The following is a 14,562-nucleotide window of genomic DNA, read 5'->3' as shown; positions in this document are numbered from 1 at the left end:
CAAGAAAATAAAGTTTCTACGATCTGATCGCGGAGACAAATATTTGAGTTACGAGTTTGGTCTTAAATTAAAACAATGTGGAATAGTTTCACAAATTCGTGCCACCTGGAACACCATAGCATAATGGTGTGTCTGAACGTCATAACGGTACTTTATTGGATATAGTGCAATCTATGATGTTTCTTACCGATTTACCACTATAGTTTTGGGGTTATGCATTAGAGACAGTTGCATTCACGTTAAAAGGGGCACCATCTAAATCCGTTGAGACGACACCGTATGAACTATGGTTTGGCAAGAAACCAAAGTTGTCGTTTCTTAAAGTTTGGAGTTGCAATGCTTATGTGAAAAGGTTTTAACTTGATAAGCTCGAACCCAAATCGGAGAAATGCGTCTTCATAGGATACCCAAAGGAGACTGTTGGGTACACCTTCTAATCACAGATCCAAAGGCAAAATATTCGTTGCTAAGAATGGATCCTTTCTAGAGAAGGAGTTTCTCTCGAAAGAAGTGAGTGGGAGGAAAGTAGAACTTGATGAGGTAACTGTACCTACTCCCTTATTGGAAAGTAGTTCATCACAGAAACCGGTTCCCGTGACACCTACTCCAATTAGTGAGGAAGTTAATGATATTGATCATGAAGCTTCAGATCAAGTTACTACCGAACCTCGTAGGTCAACCAGAGTGAGATCCGCACCAGAGTGGTACGGTAATCCTGTTCTGGAGGTCATGTTACTTGACCATGACGAGCCTACGAACTATGAGGAAGCGATGATGAGCCCAAATTCCGCGAAATGGCTTGAGGCCATGAAATCTGAGATGGGATCCATGTATGTGAACAAAGTGTGGACTTTGGTTGACTTGCCCGATGATCGGCAAGCCATAGAAAATAAATGGATCTTCAAGAGGAAGACGGACGCTGATAGTAGTGTTACTATCTACAAAGCTAGACTTGTCAAAAAAGGTTTTTGACAAAGTTCAAGGTGTTGACTACGATGAGATTTTCTCACTCGTAGCGATGCTTAAAGTCTGTCCAAATCATGTTAGCGAATTGCCACATTTTATGAAATCTGGAAAATGGATGTCAAAACTACATTCCTTAATGGATTTCTTAAAGAAGAGTTGTATATGATGCAACAAGAAGGTTTTGTCGATCCTAAAGGTGCTAACAAAATGTGCAAGCTCCAGTGATCCGTCTATGGACTGGTGCAAGCATCTCGGAGTTGGAATATACGCTTTGATGAGTTGATCAAAGCATATAGTTTTATACAGACTTGCAGTGAAGCCTGTATTTACAAGAAAGTGAGTGGGAGCACTACAACATTTCTGATAAGTATATGTGAATGACATATTGTTGATCGGAAATAATGTAGAATTATTCTGCAAACCATAAAGGAGTGTTTGAGAGGAGTTTTTCAAAGAAAGACCTCGGTGAAGCTGCTTACATATTGAGCATCAAGATCTATAGAGATAGATCAAAACGCTTGATAAGTTTTTTCAATGAGTACATACCTTGACAAGATTTTGAAGTAGTTCAAAATGGAATAGTCAAAGAAAGAGTTCTTGCCTGTGTTACAAGGTGTGAAATTGAGTAAGACTCAAAGCCCGACCACGGCAGAAGATAGAAAGAGAATGAAAGTCATTCCCTATGCCTCAGCCATAGGTTCTATAAAGTATGCCATGCTATGTACCAGATCTATTGTATACCCTACACTGATTTTGGCAAGGGAGTACAATAGTGATCTAGGAGTAGATCACTGGACAGCGGTCAAAATTATCCGTAGTGGAATAAGGATATGTTCCTCGATTATGGAGGTGACAAAAGGTTCGTCGTAAAGGGTTACGTCGATGCAAGTTTTGACACTGATCCAGATGACTCTAAATCTCAATCTAGATGCATATTGAAAGTGGGAGCAATTAGCTAGAGTAGCTCCGTGCAGAGCATTGTTGACATAGAAATTTGCAAAATACATACGGATCTGAATGTGGCAGACCCGTTGACTAAACTTCTCTCACAAGCAAAACATGATCACACCTTAGTACTCTTTGGGTGTTAATCACATAGCGATGTGAACTAGATTATTGACTCTATTAACCCTTTGGGTGTTGGTCACATGACGATGTGAACTATGGGTTAATCACATGGTGATGTGAACTATTGATGTTAAATCACATGACGATGTGATCTAGATTATTGACTCTAGTGCAAGTGGGAGACTGAAGGAAATATGCCCTAGAGGCAATAATAAAGTTATTATTTATTTCCTTATTTCATGATAAATGTTTATTATTCATGCTAGAATTGTATTAACCGGAAACGTAATACTTGTGTGAATACATAGACAAACAGAGTGTCACTAGTATGCCTCTACTTGACTAGCTCGTTGATCAAAGATGGTTATGTTTCCTAGCCATAGACATGAGTTATCATTTTTTAACGGGATCACATCATTAGGAGAATGATGTGATTGACTTGACCCATTCCGTTAGCTTAGCACTTGATCGTTTAGTATTTGCTATTGCTTTCTTCATGACTTATACATGTTCCTATGACTATGAGATTATGCAACTCCCGTTTACCGGAGGAACACTTTGTGTGCTACCAAACGTCACAACGTAACTGGGTGATTATAAAGGTGCTCTACAGGTGTCTCCGAAGGTACTTGTTGGGTTGGCGTATTTCGAGATTAGGATTTGTCACTCCGATTGTCGGAGAGGTATCTCTGGGCCCACTCGGTAATGCACATCACTTAAGCCTTGCAAGCATTGCAACTAATGAGTTAGTTGCGGGATGATGTATTACGGAACGAGTAAAGAGACTTGGCGGTAACGAGATTGAACTAGGTATTGAGATACCGACAATCGAATCTCGGGCAAGTAACATACCGATGACAAAGGGAACAACGTATGTTGTTATGCGGTTTGACCGATAAAGATCTTCGTAGAATATGTGGGAGCCAATATGAGCATCCAGGTTCCGCTATTGGTTATTGACCGGAGACCCGTAGGGTCCGCACGCTTAAAGTTCGATGACGGTTATATTATGAGTTTATGTGTTTTGATGTACTGAAGGTAGTTTTAAGTCCCGGATGAGATCGGGGACATGACGAGGAGTCTCGAAATGGTCGAGATGTAAAGATCGATATATTGGACGACTATATTCGGACATCGGAAAGGTTCCGAGTGATTCGGGTATTTTTCGGAGTACCGGAGAGTTACGGGAATTCGTCGGGGAGTATATGGGCCTTATTGGGCTTTAGGGGAAAGAGAGAGGGAGAGGCTGGGCGCCCCCCCAAGGCCTAGTCCGAATTGGACTAAGGGGGAGGGGCTGCGCCCCCTCCTTCCTTCTTTTCTCTCTCCCCTTTCCTTGACTCCTACTCCTACTACTTGGAAGGGGGGGAATCCTACTCCCGGTGGGAGTAGGACTCCTCCTAGGGCGCGCCATAGAGAGGGTCGGCCCTCCCCCTCCTCCACTCCTTTATATACGGGGAGGGGGGCACCCCTTGGAGACACAACAATTGATCTCTTGATCTCTTAGCCGTGTGCGGTGCCCCCCCCACCATAATCCACCTCGATAATATCGTAGCGGTGCTTAGGCGAAGCCCTGCGTCGGTAGAACATCATCATCGTCACCACGCCATCGTGCTGACGAAACTCTCCCTCAACACTCGGCTGGATCGGAGTTCGAGGGACGTCATCGAGTTGAACGTGTGCAGAACTCGGAGGTGCCGTGCGTTCGGTACTTGATCGGTCGGATCGTGAAGACGTACGACTACATCAACCACGTTGTGCTAACGCTTCCACTTTCGGTCTACGAGGGTACGTGGACACACTCTCCCCTCTCGTTGCTATGCATCACCATGATCTTGCGTATGCGTAGGATTTTTTTTTGAAATTACTACGTTCCCCAACACCGACCTAAATCATCAGCAGGCTCATCTAATGCCTCTTCTTCAGCTTCTTCCCGCATTGCCGGCTCAGCTTCTTCCCCCATTGTTGTACCATTGTATTCAGGGAACCTGTGGCCAGGATAGATGTCGTCGTCCTCTTTTTCTTCATTGTCTTCCATCATAACCCCTCTTTCTCCGTGCTTGGTCCAAACATTATAGTGGGGCATGAAACCGGACTCAAACAGGTGGATGTGAATGATTTTCAACTTAGAGTAATTCTGATCATTCTTACAGCCAGCACATGGACAAGGCATAAAACCATCCGCCCGCTTGTTTGCCTCAGTCGCAATCAGAAAAGTATGCACGCCATTAATGAACTGGGAGAGCATCGGTCATCGTACATCCATTGCCGACTCATCTTCATTACACAACACCGAAAAGACCAAATTAATACAAGTTCATACAACACTTAAATGCAACATACAAATAACTCTCTAGCTAAAGCATTTAAATGCAACAACAAATGCGATCAAGATCGCAACTAAGGTAACAATTGATCCAACAACATAATGATACCAAGCCTCACTATCAATGGCATATTTTTTAATCTTTCTAATCTTCAAGTGCATTTTCTCCATCTTGATCTTGTGATCATCGACGACATCGGCAACATGCAACTCCAATTCCATCTTATCCCCCTCAATTCTTTTCAATTTTTCTTTCAAATACGCATTTTCTCTTTCAACTAATTTTAACCTCTCGACAATAGGGTCGGTTGGAATTTCGGGTTCACATACCTCCTAGTTAAAAATATCTATGTCAACTTGATGGGCATAATTTTTCATGAACACGAAATGCAACAAATAGTTTTAAAAGAGAATATACCACATCTGAATCATAACATGGACGAGAGCCGATGGGGACGGATATCAAAACCATGGCACTATGTATAACAAACAACGTACGGGTAAGATAATTATACAAGTAACTATATCTAAATCACACAAACATGATTTTTTTTATATAAAAAAGATAAGAACAAGAGGCTCACCACAAGGTGGTGCCGGCGACAGGACGGTGTGGACGATCGACGGTGGTTAGGACAGAGACGGGAAGACACTAAGTAAATCATACCTACATATGCAAACTAGGAGTTATTTTGAGCTCAAATTGCATATAAATCAAATAAACTACCACATATAATTCCTCCCAAATTACTAAAACCCACAAATTAATGACTATATAAAGCATTGCAAGAGTAATCTAGCAATGAGAGATGAAAGGACAAAGTTGCTTACCTTTGTGATCACTTGAATGGATGGGGGCCTTCAAATCTTGACAAAATTTGGGCAAAATGTGTGATGAGCTCGAGGTAGAGGGGAAGAACAGAAGGAGAGGGGAAAGGGGAAAAACATAGCAAGCTCGATCATGGGTGGACGAAGGGTTTATATAGGACGACCTTTAGTACCGGTTTCTGGCAAGAACCGGTACTAAAGGTGCTGGAGGGGCCCCAGTCTGACAACATCCTGCCACCACTCTCTTTAATACCAGTTCGTCGCACGAACCGGTGCTAAAAGTTCGGCACGAACCGGTACTAATGAGAGCGGCCCACCTAGCCGTTGGAACCGACACTAATGGTCACATTAGTGCCGGCTCAAATACAAACCGGGACTAATGAGCTGAACATTTAACCCTTTTTCTACTAGCGTGTAATTCTAAAGAATTTTGTTGCTTGTAAAAACCAGATTGCTGCTGGATATTTATCAGTGTGTATGGAGTACCCTACGCTCTTACAAAAAAGAGGAATGGGATCCTGAACGTTAGAGAGCAGTTTCGATTAAATTGATGACATTTTGTCGCTGGACATGCATATCTCTTTCCCACGGACATGGAAGAATCAGGAGAAAACCTTGTGACTTGTTGTGGGCTCTGGTAAAATAATTTACTGTAAATTACTCCCTTCATTCACAAATACCTGTCCTAGAAATGGATAAAATAGATGTATCTATAACTAAAATAAGTCTAGATACAATCATTTTTATGACAAGTATTTTCAGACAGACGGAGTAGTAGCTATGCATGATTGGTTCCAATGGTCAAGGAATATGTCTTCAGTGAATATAGCAAGTAGGATAGGCACAATTCCAACTAATATATATATATATATATATATATATATATATATATATATATATATATATATATATATATATATATATCTTCCAGGGGTAACATTATTGGAGAGAAACTCACGGCATGACATGATGTCAACAGCGGGTGCCGAGGCGTTCAAGGATTCAAAGAGTACGAAGAAAATGTTTCTCACACACAAAAATACTTACTTTGCAACTAGTTTTATAAGGAACTAGGATCGAACGATCCTTGGTCCTGTATTTTCCTATTTACTTGGTTTTACTGAATTTTGAGAAACGGATCGGTTGTTGAATTTGTTAACAATGAATGACTTTGCTGATGGTTGTGTGCATCAAATTATCAACACAAATTTATGATAAATTTGATAAATGCCTCGTATTATTGGGACTTCGCCGAGGGCCCCTTACTTTGCATTGTCCAAATTCACACATCCTACCTTTTATCGAAATACTAAGGGGGTGTTTGGTTCAGAAGTCCTAGGACTTTTTCTAGTCCCAGGGACTAATTAAAAAAGACTTTCTAGTAGAGTCTTTTTCTAGTCCCTGTAGAAAAAGTCCCCCGTTTGGTTCCTAGGGACTTTTTAGGGACTTTTTCTAGTCTCTGGGACTAAAAAGTCCCTGAACCAAACACCCCCTAACTTTAGATCAATTTGATATATATTCAAGCCCGTGGCCAAATAGGAAGTGACCATTTTGTGCCATTAAGGGGCTGTTTGGATGGTTGCCCAAGAGCTCGCAAAACGGAGGTGGCAGTTTCTCTCGCCAAAAATTTGGCTTACCCTGTGTTGGTCTAGCTGGCTTGGGCGAAATCCGAATAGCCCCTAATTCACCATCCACTTTTGTTCACATAAATAACTTCACTAAAGTCTCAGTTTCTGTTACTACCCGAACCAGCATCAATACAGCTAACAACGCAATCAACATCACCATTAGCTTCACCTTGATCATCATCATCATAACAGAAATCCTGCTCATTTTCATTGACAGAATTTAAAGCTTTATATGCACCAGCTATATCAACTACTCTACTTTTCCTGTTACTTGCTCGAAACATTTCCCATCTAGCTTCCTCTAAATCTTAAATAATCTCTTAATTTTCTAGAAATCTAATCCTATTACTAGAAGCATCTTGTTATTCTCAAAGTATCAGGAACCAAAGGGACAACAAACTTTTTCGACAATGGATGAATTTTATTACTCCCTTCGTTCTTTTTTATAAGATGTTTTGGATAGCTGACATTGAACTGTTTTGGGCACTGTCTGAATTGTCTAAACGTCTTATAAAAGTGAACACACAGACGAGATCAAGAGGATACAAACACAATAAGCACACATCCGGCTTCTGCATATCTAAGATGCACACAGCTAACACCAACACACAGAAGCACGCCAACAACTAGCAAAGTTATATAAACCAAAGCTATGTGTAGGCGAGAGAAAAAAAGTTCCAAAGCAATCAGATCCGCAAACTATAGCAATGACCACATCCGCATCAACCATCTCATGACAACACACGGACGATGAGTTTTTCAAGAGTAAAGCCTTCGTGAGGGAAGTGGCGCTTATGTGCCGACATCACCGGGTCAAAACATCAAGGCCAAAATATAGGTTTTCACCCTGAAAGATCGGTCTGGGCATATCTGAGCAATGCCTTCAACAAGGTAAAGACACAAAAATGGTTATCATTGCCAGGGATAACCAACTCAAGTCAAACCTAGGTTCTCACCCCGAAGCTCAAGGTCGGGTGCACACAACACCACCATCCAAGTCACAAATGTGTCGTCGCCCCAACTTTGCTGTTATCATTATCAACTTCCATGCGAGGTATGTAGCAGCTTGCAAGAATTACATTCAGAGGAGGGTCTTTGCTTCTTCATTTGTTATTGGATGAATCACACACAGGAAAAGGAACTTTTGCATTTAGTTCTATATGCACGGGTGATGTTATGTTTGGAGTCAAATTTATTAGTTGTGGTGCTTCAAATCAAATCCACGCATGAATTCTCAATTAACCATGTAAGTTTGTGTTAGTTGACTGGCTTTTCTCTCATGTTTTCTGGAAGGTGATCTAAAGGCATCTCTAGCCGATCCCTCATATCTTAACTCCTTATATTACTAAACAGTATAAATGAGCGAGCTACGAGCCACCACAGCGATTCAACACTTTCAGCCGTCCGATGGCATCATTGGATGTCTCAGATCTTCTATAATTTCCCCACCCAACGTTTCTGGTCAGTTTCACCACGCCCCAGCCTGCGTGACGGCCTGCACAACCTAAAAGGGCTGCTGCTCCGGGGAGCAACTTAGACGGTCTGTCGTCAATTGGGCCAAGAAACAGCCCAGTTAGTGTTGCACATAACCCCACACTCGGTTCCCCTTCCACCTCTACAAGACAAAAAAAAGATCAATATGTACTCTCCTTCGTCATTGTTCGTCTTCCCGGCGGCGATGATATTACGTCGCGCATGGCTCTCGCCTTCTATGTTCACTCGTTAGGGTTGGGGATGGTTTAGGTACGCCTCTCTCCCGCCTGGGTACTTATCCATGGGTCCTCGCCTCCTTTTCATACGTGCTTGTTTCACGAAGTTGATCCGGGTTGACCTATTGGGAGTTTGAGACAGGCAGCTGCCGTGGTTTAATCTGTTCGGGACACACATGCCTGACTTGAGGCTCGTGCATGCCATAGAACAGATTGGCATATAGCGTCTGTACTTTTGCTATCACCCGTCTTTTTTGGTGAGTTATTAATTTTTCTGACTGGTTGTAGTTTTCTGCTGCCCGTTTAACACATTATCCTTTTTTTTAGGGTTCACATACAACCCATTAACAGTCGCGTAAGGAGCGTACGCCCTCTCGCGATGTCAACGTGGGCACAAGGGACTGGGCTGATTTTCTCGTTTTGTTTTATGATTTTTCCTGCTCGTTTTGTCGTCGCAAAAAAACCCTAGCCCATTCCCGTCCGCATCCCTGCTGCCGCCGCCGCCGCCCTTCCAATTCCCTCTGCTCCTGCTGCTTCCCTCCACCTCTCCCTCATCCACGCCGTCAGGGGCGCCCCTCAAGCCCCACCTCGTCGGTTCCCCACCTGGGCTCCTTCTCCCCCACCCCGGGCGAGCACCGGACAGGCAGAGGGAGTGCCTTGGTCGAGGGACAACGAGGCTCGCCGGCTGGGCGACTTCGAGCGCTGGAGGCTAGACAGGCAGAGGCAGGGGCGGATCCATGTGGGGGCATGGGTGCCGTCGCGCCATCAAAGGCCTCCACGGCGCCCTCTACCAGGTCACCTCTCTCCAAGATCTCCTTTTTACCCATGTTTTTACCACTCTCCAAGCTCGCACTATTGCTCCGGAAAATTCCCTTTGGAATTGGGGATGAGGCAAATCGATTTCGATTGATTGGCGCCACGCAGACGACGGGCGTGGGACGGTGCAGGAGGCGTGCCGCGTTTGAGAGCCACTGTGGATTATCTTCGAGGTGTCAGGCGACATTCGCCTCGAGACCTACCTCCGGGTCTCTTCCCACATGACCATTGACGGGCGCGGGTAGCGGGTCAGGCTCACCGACAAGGCGCCGGTAGATTTCTTAATCTGCTCGTTATGGTTCTCCAAATATTTTCAGAGAATAAAACTGGCTGAAGATGGTGCGTGCAGCTTGCCTCTGAACTTGTGATGTCCGGCCATTGCATCTGGGAGGAGCTCCTCTTCAGGAAGAATGCCGAGACGTACGACACTGCTGCGACTGTCGTTCTCGTCCGCGTTTTGACTACACTTCCAGGTTAGCTCTCTACTTCAGTTGCTCGCAGCTAGCAACTCTGAATGCACTTCATCCCGTGTTAATTAACTTTCAGAATTGTGCTGCTTTGTTTATAAATGATGCTGGCCATACTATATGTCTTCGTCTGAAGTGATTCTTCATTGCCCTTGCAGAGTAGCATTGATTTTCTTTAGAAGTACCCTGTGGCCGAGTGTGACATTTGGTTTATCAAATTCTAATGTGATTTTCACTTCAATCAATTAGCAATAGGTAACACTTGATATTGACACTGTTATCTGCAGAATTATTTTTGTAAGATACTTATGTGATTGCCAACAAGTTTCTGAAGATGACTGTGCTCGTGATTAATTGTTTGCTCATAAACCAAATCATCTATATGCACCTGATCAGGGTTAGATGAAATTCAAAGAGTATAATTCTTGTGGTTAATCGTTTTCTCGTAAACAGGCAACTGCGAAGGCAAAATCTACATGTGAGAAGTGCAGATGAGCCCCGCTGTGCTAATTACCCGGTAAGTTCAACTAAGCAAGTTCAGCTATTCCCAGTTTCTCCTCTGCATGTGGTGGTGGTGCTAGCTACTAACTTCTACTATGTTCCTGCATGTACACTCTCATAATTTCCAGGCTGAGTAGTCCGCAACGCAAATCTTATGCTCTCTCATCTTCCCTTGTAAACTACCTAAACATTGATGATTGTAAACCAGCTGTTGATTAATGACTGAATGTGATCCATAAAAAAAAGACATGACGCCATCTTATTTCTTGAAAATGTACATGCCTATCTAGATTTTTTTAGAACAAATTTTTTTTACTCGTATGTCTAGGTTGTGACTTGTGAGTTGTGACTGAGTGTGAGTTGAATAATTATTGTGTAGAATTTTAGATTTCTATATTTGTTCTTTGACATATGAGAGTTACATTGTGTGATTAATTAGGTCATAGAACATTGATTTGATTTATCTTCTGCCAGTAAGCATTGTCCTGTAACAAATGTTCAGTAATGGCATAATCGGATCACATGCTGTAGATGAATGCCTAAAGTGTACATATGCTTTTTTTTTGACCGAAAGCAATACTGTCTAGCTTTTTGAGAAAGCTAAAAGTCTGATTACAAAAACAAGCAAAGATGAGGCTGGGTGTCGAAATAGTACAGATCCTGCAGAAGTTCAAATTTGTACTATGAGGGTATTTGCGTGTAGCAAAGTAGGGTGATCATTGCATGGCATGCCTTCAGTCCTTGGTAGTCATCTAATGTACATAGTATCCTTAAAGTTTCTTCAAGTTGAGGAATGATCAAACTTAATAGCAGACATCCATTGTGATAAGCTATTATTATATTTCATTTATTTGCCGGCTTAATACAGCTACACTGTTGATCTTTACTCCGATTTATCTTGTAGTAACTCCTAACACTCACTTCCTAACGCTCACTTATTTGCCGGCTTGATACAGCTACACTGTTGATCTTTACTCCCATTAAAAAGTCAATTGGTGACGGCAGTCTGTCCACTTTCGTTACAACACATGTTATATTTGGCACAAATATTAAGATGAGAGCGGATATGGATATTTTGATTTTGCATAAACTGCGGAAAGATCTTACAACACAGTTTTAAAATTCCATTTTAATGAATGAGTATTGTGCTTGTATGGGTGGCATCATACTGTATTTCACAGTGCTGAAAATCAAATGCACATTGTTTTCACATAATCACATTGTATTCAAACAATCTGTGTGATGTCTCATTGTCATCCTTTGCAGTATTCTGAATTGGCTGCTGAAGTACATAAGTGAAGTCTATTGGTGAAGGAGATGTGAAGAATGATATAGAGCAAGTAGATAAAAACCGCAGTTGTTGGCCCAAGGTAGGCTCCTTCACTCAGAGTATATGTTGGGACGGTTTCTTGTTCGACATCAATTTCTGGTTGGAGATTGAACTGTATTCCAGTTTGATTATGTGATTACATCAAATTTGTGCATATTAACTGAAATGTGTAATGCTACAAAGTAGATAGGTTTTCCTAGCATTTTACCACGGGGCGTCTCTTTTGTTTGTTTTCTGCCCCTTGTCTTGTACATTCTCCATTTAATGACATATGGATGGCTAACCAACCATTTTTGTTTGTTTATAACAGTTTTACATGAGTATTCCTACATATAGGATAATACCCTTCTGGTGCTAATCAAGGATTTGATATTCCGTTAGCTTTGGTTAACCTGCCTGAGTTAGTGCCTACACGAGGAGCTGAACAAAAATGCAATGGGGGGAGCCCATCTTAGAATTGTTTTCCCTTTTCTCGCAATAGCTTTCATTTTGCAGTATATTAGCTAATTCTGCGCAGGATGATTACATATGCAACATTTGTAAAGGAGTAGACTTGTTAAAAGTTTCAACTAATATTATATGATGCCTGCTGGATTATTTTCTTGTCAAACTGAAATTTAAATGTCCCAATACTATGTTCTATTCCAATTTCAAACTAATTTCCTTGTTGTGGGTTGCATACACGAACTGTAATGCATTTCATTTGTGTTAAATAATACGAGTACGAATAAACACTTGCTAATGGAGCAAACCAGCCAAGTGAATGCTTCTTGTTATAACCAGTTCATCCAATGGAGCGTGCATACCGGTTACATGCATATCCATGTTCCATACACAATGCAAAGCAAGACTGCAAACACACTAACAAATCCGACAGAAAGATAAGTGCGCTCAATCACGCAGAGGAGGCGCGCCCAGGGCACGCCCCAACCACTAGTTATCCATTGTTGATGTGTGCTTTAGGGTGTGATCCGGGTTGCCTCCAGCCGGCAACACTTCCAAGTATCGGCACCACTTGTTGATCAAAGACGCTGGCCATCCTCTGAATACTGACTTAGATTACGTGCAACATCTTGGTGGAGACACCCCTTTGAAAAGAGATGCTAACCTGGCCTTACAAGATTTACATTATCGCCCAAATCAAGTCAGGGCTTTTCTGGAATTCTTGATTTTAGGGGCGGCACCTACAAGCCGTACCTGACGTGAAATCAACATGAGCTCCAAAGTACGTGCTTTCTGAATCTCTCTTAAATGTTTTTTTAATCACAGCAAAGGATAAAAGATAGGGCCTGTTCTGATCTCCTTCCACTCCACGCTTCACAAATTCCTAAAGCAGATACGAGCCGAACGAAATAGCAGCGAGAAGCTAGGATCGACCGCAGTGCAAAACCGTGAAGCAGACTCGGCCCAGCTCCATCGATCCGGAAAGCTGAAGTTGGCAGATATTACAAGTGAACTGCCACCGCCAAGTCATACGAGCCGAACCGGTACGCTCGATCTGTTTGATCGCTCCTTATTCCTTCGCTCGTGCTCCCTCGCTGCTCCTCTACAAGGCCGATTTGGGCTGCCTCCAGTCGGCCCAACTAGCCCGAACAGGCCACAGCCCTCCAGCTGGGCTGTAGTGCCGCGAGAAGCTGCAAACCGAGGCGAACAGATTTTTCATCGCTGCATGGAGTGAGAAGCTACTCTGAGAAGCTGAATTTGTGAAGTTTTGGGAAGCTAGAGGAGATCAGAACAGGCCCATAGTGTGCTCTTTCTGCAGAACATTCTATTGTATACGTGTCGGGAAAATGCTTCTTGCACAACAAGGGAAATAAATATTCCCCACAAAAAAACAAGGAAATAAATTTGACAATGACCGCATGTAATTTTATTTTTATGATAACATGTTTAGGCCACCAGGATTTCATCAATCACTAAATTATGGTTACGTTTCTGCTCTTTATGAATTGTTTTGTACTCCTTCCATTCTTTATATAAGGTGTATAATTTTCGACATGGTCACCAAGGCACATAATTATAGACAATTTCGGACGAAATTGCCCTTGTCTAATTCATTGTTTATTGGCAAGTAAATCATTTAGGCTAGGAACACTAGTAGAAAAAGGGCCTTTAGTCCCGGTTCATAAAGGCCTTTAGAGGGTGTTTGTTTCCAGGGACTTGACTTAAAAAAGTCCCTATAAGTCCCATAACCAAACAGGAGGGACTTATAGGAACTTAAAGTGGGCATTTGGGACTTATGAAATAAGACTCTCAAGGAGAGTCTTATAGGGACTTATAGTTGTAATATGGTCTTTTAGTCCATGTTAAGTCCTAGGAACCAAACAGGTAGGGACTTGGGACTTATAAGTTGAGACTAAAAAAAGTTCTAGGACTTATGAACCAAACAGGGCCTTAGTCTCGGTTCTGGAACCGGGACTAAAGGGTCGTTACTAAAGCCTCACAAGGATGAAATATCAGTAATTCTGCCTGGAGGTCCACCTTTAGTCCCGGTTAAAGGAAATTTTATGAATTTTTTTTTGAATTTTTTGTTTGATTTTCAAATTTCTGAATTATTTTAACCTCTAATCTCTAATCATCCCTCATCACTGCTCAATTTAACCTCTAATCTCTAATCACCCCTCATCATTCCAAATCATCTAACTTCCCGGACGGTCACCCATCCTCTCACTACTCCAGCCTGAGCACGCTTAACTTCCGGGTTCTATTCTCCCTCGTTTCCAAGTCTGCATTTGTTGTTTTCCTGACAATAGTAAGATGTCAATCCTATTTACCTTCAGGACTTTAGCTTGAGCATGAAGTCACACATTTCACTGTTTGAGTTTGAAACTATTGTTCTAAAAAACAATAATTATTTAGTAACACTAATAATTCTTGAATAAGTAGTTTGACCATAGTTTGACCACAGTTTGACCAGATTTGACCA

At 42.2% G+C, this 14,562-nt stretch overlaps 1 long non-coding RNA gene across 2 annotated transcripts; it reads left to right on the top strand.

Moving 5' to 3' along the window:
• The first annotated feature begins 8,562 nt into the window (after window positions 1-8,562).
• On the top strand, window positions 8,563-13,564 carry LOC123143455 (uncharacterized). Of its 2 annotated transcripts, XR_006470848.1 has the most exons (7): window positions 8,563-8,779; window positions 8,850-9,610; window positions 9,688-9,811; window positions 10,259-10,322; window positions 11,573-11,676; window positions 11,947-12,861; window positions 12,973-13,564. It is a non-coding gene; the product is annotated as an uncharacterized lncRNA (long non-coding RNA). The 2 variants fall into 2 exon arrangements; XR_006470847.1 differs by lacking the exons at window positions 11,947-12,861; window positions 12,973-13,564 and having other exon boundaries at window positions 8,765-8,779; window positions 11,573-11,936.
• Window positions 13,565-14,562: the final 998 nt, after the last annotated feature.

Source organism: Triticum aestivum, chromosome 6D, assembly GCF_018294505.1.
Source record: "Triticum aestivum cultivar Chinese Spring chromosome 6D, IWGSC CS RefSeq v2.1, whole genome shotgun sequence".
Classification (NCBI taxonomy): domain Eukaryota; kingdom Viridiplantae; phylum Streptophyta; class Magnoliopsida; order Poales; family Poaceae; genus Triticum; species Triticum aestivum.
The sequence above is the reverse complement of the archived record's forward strand: the minus strand, read 5'-3'. Positions and strand labels throughout refer to the sequence as shown.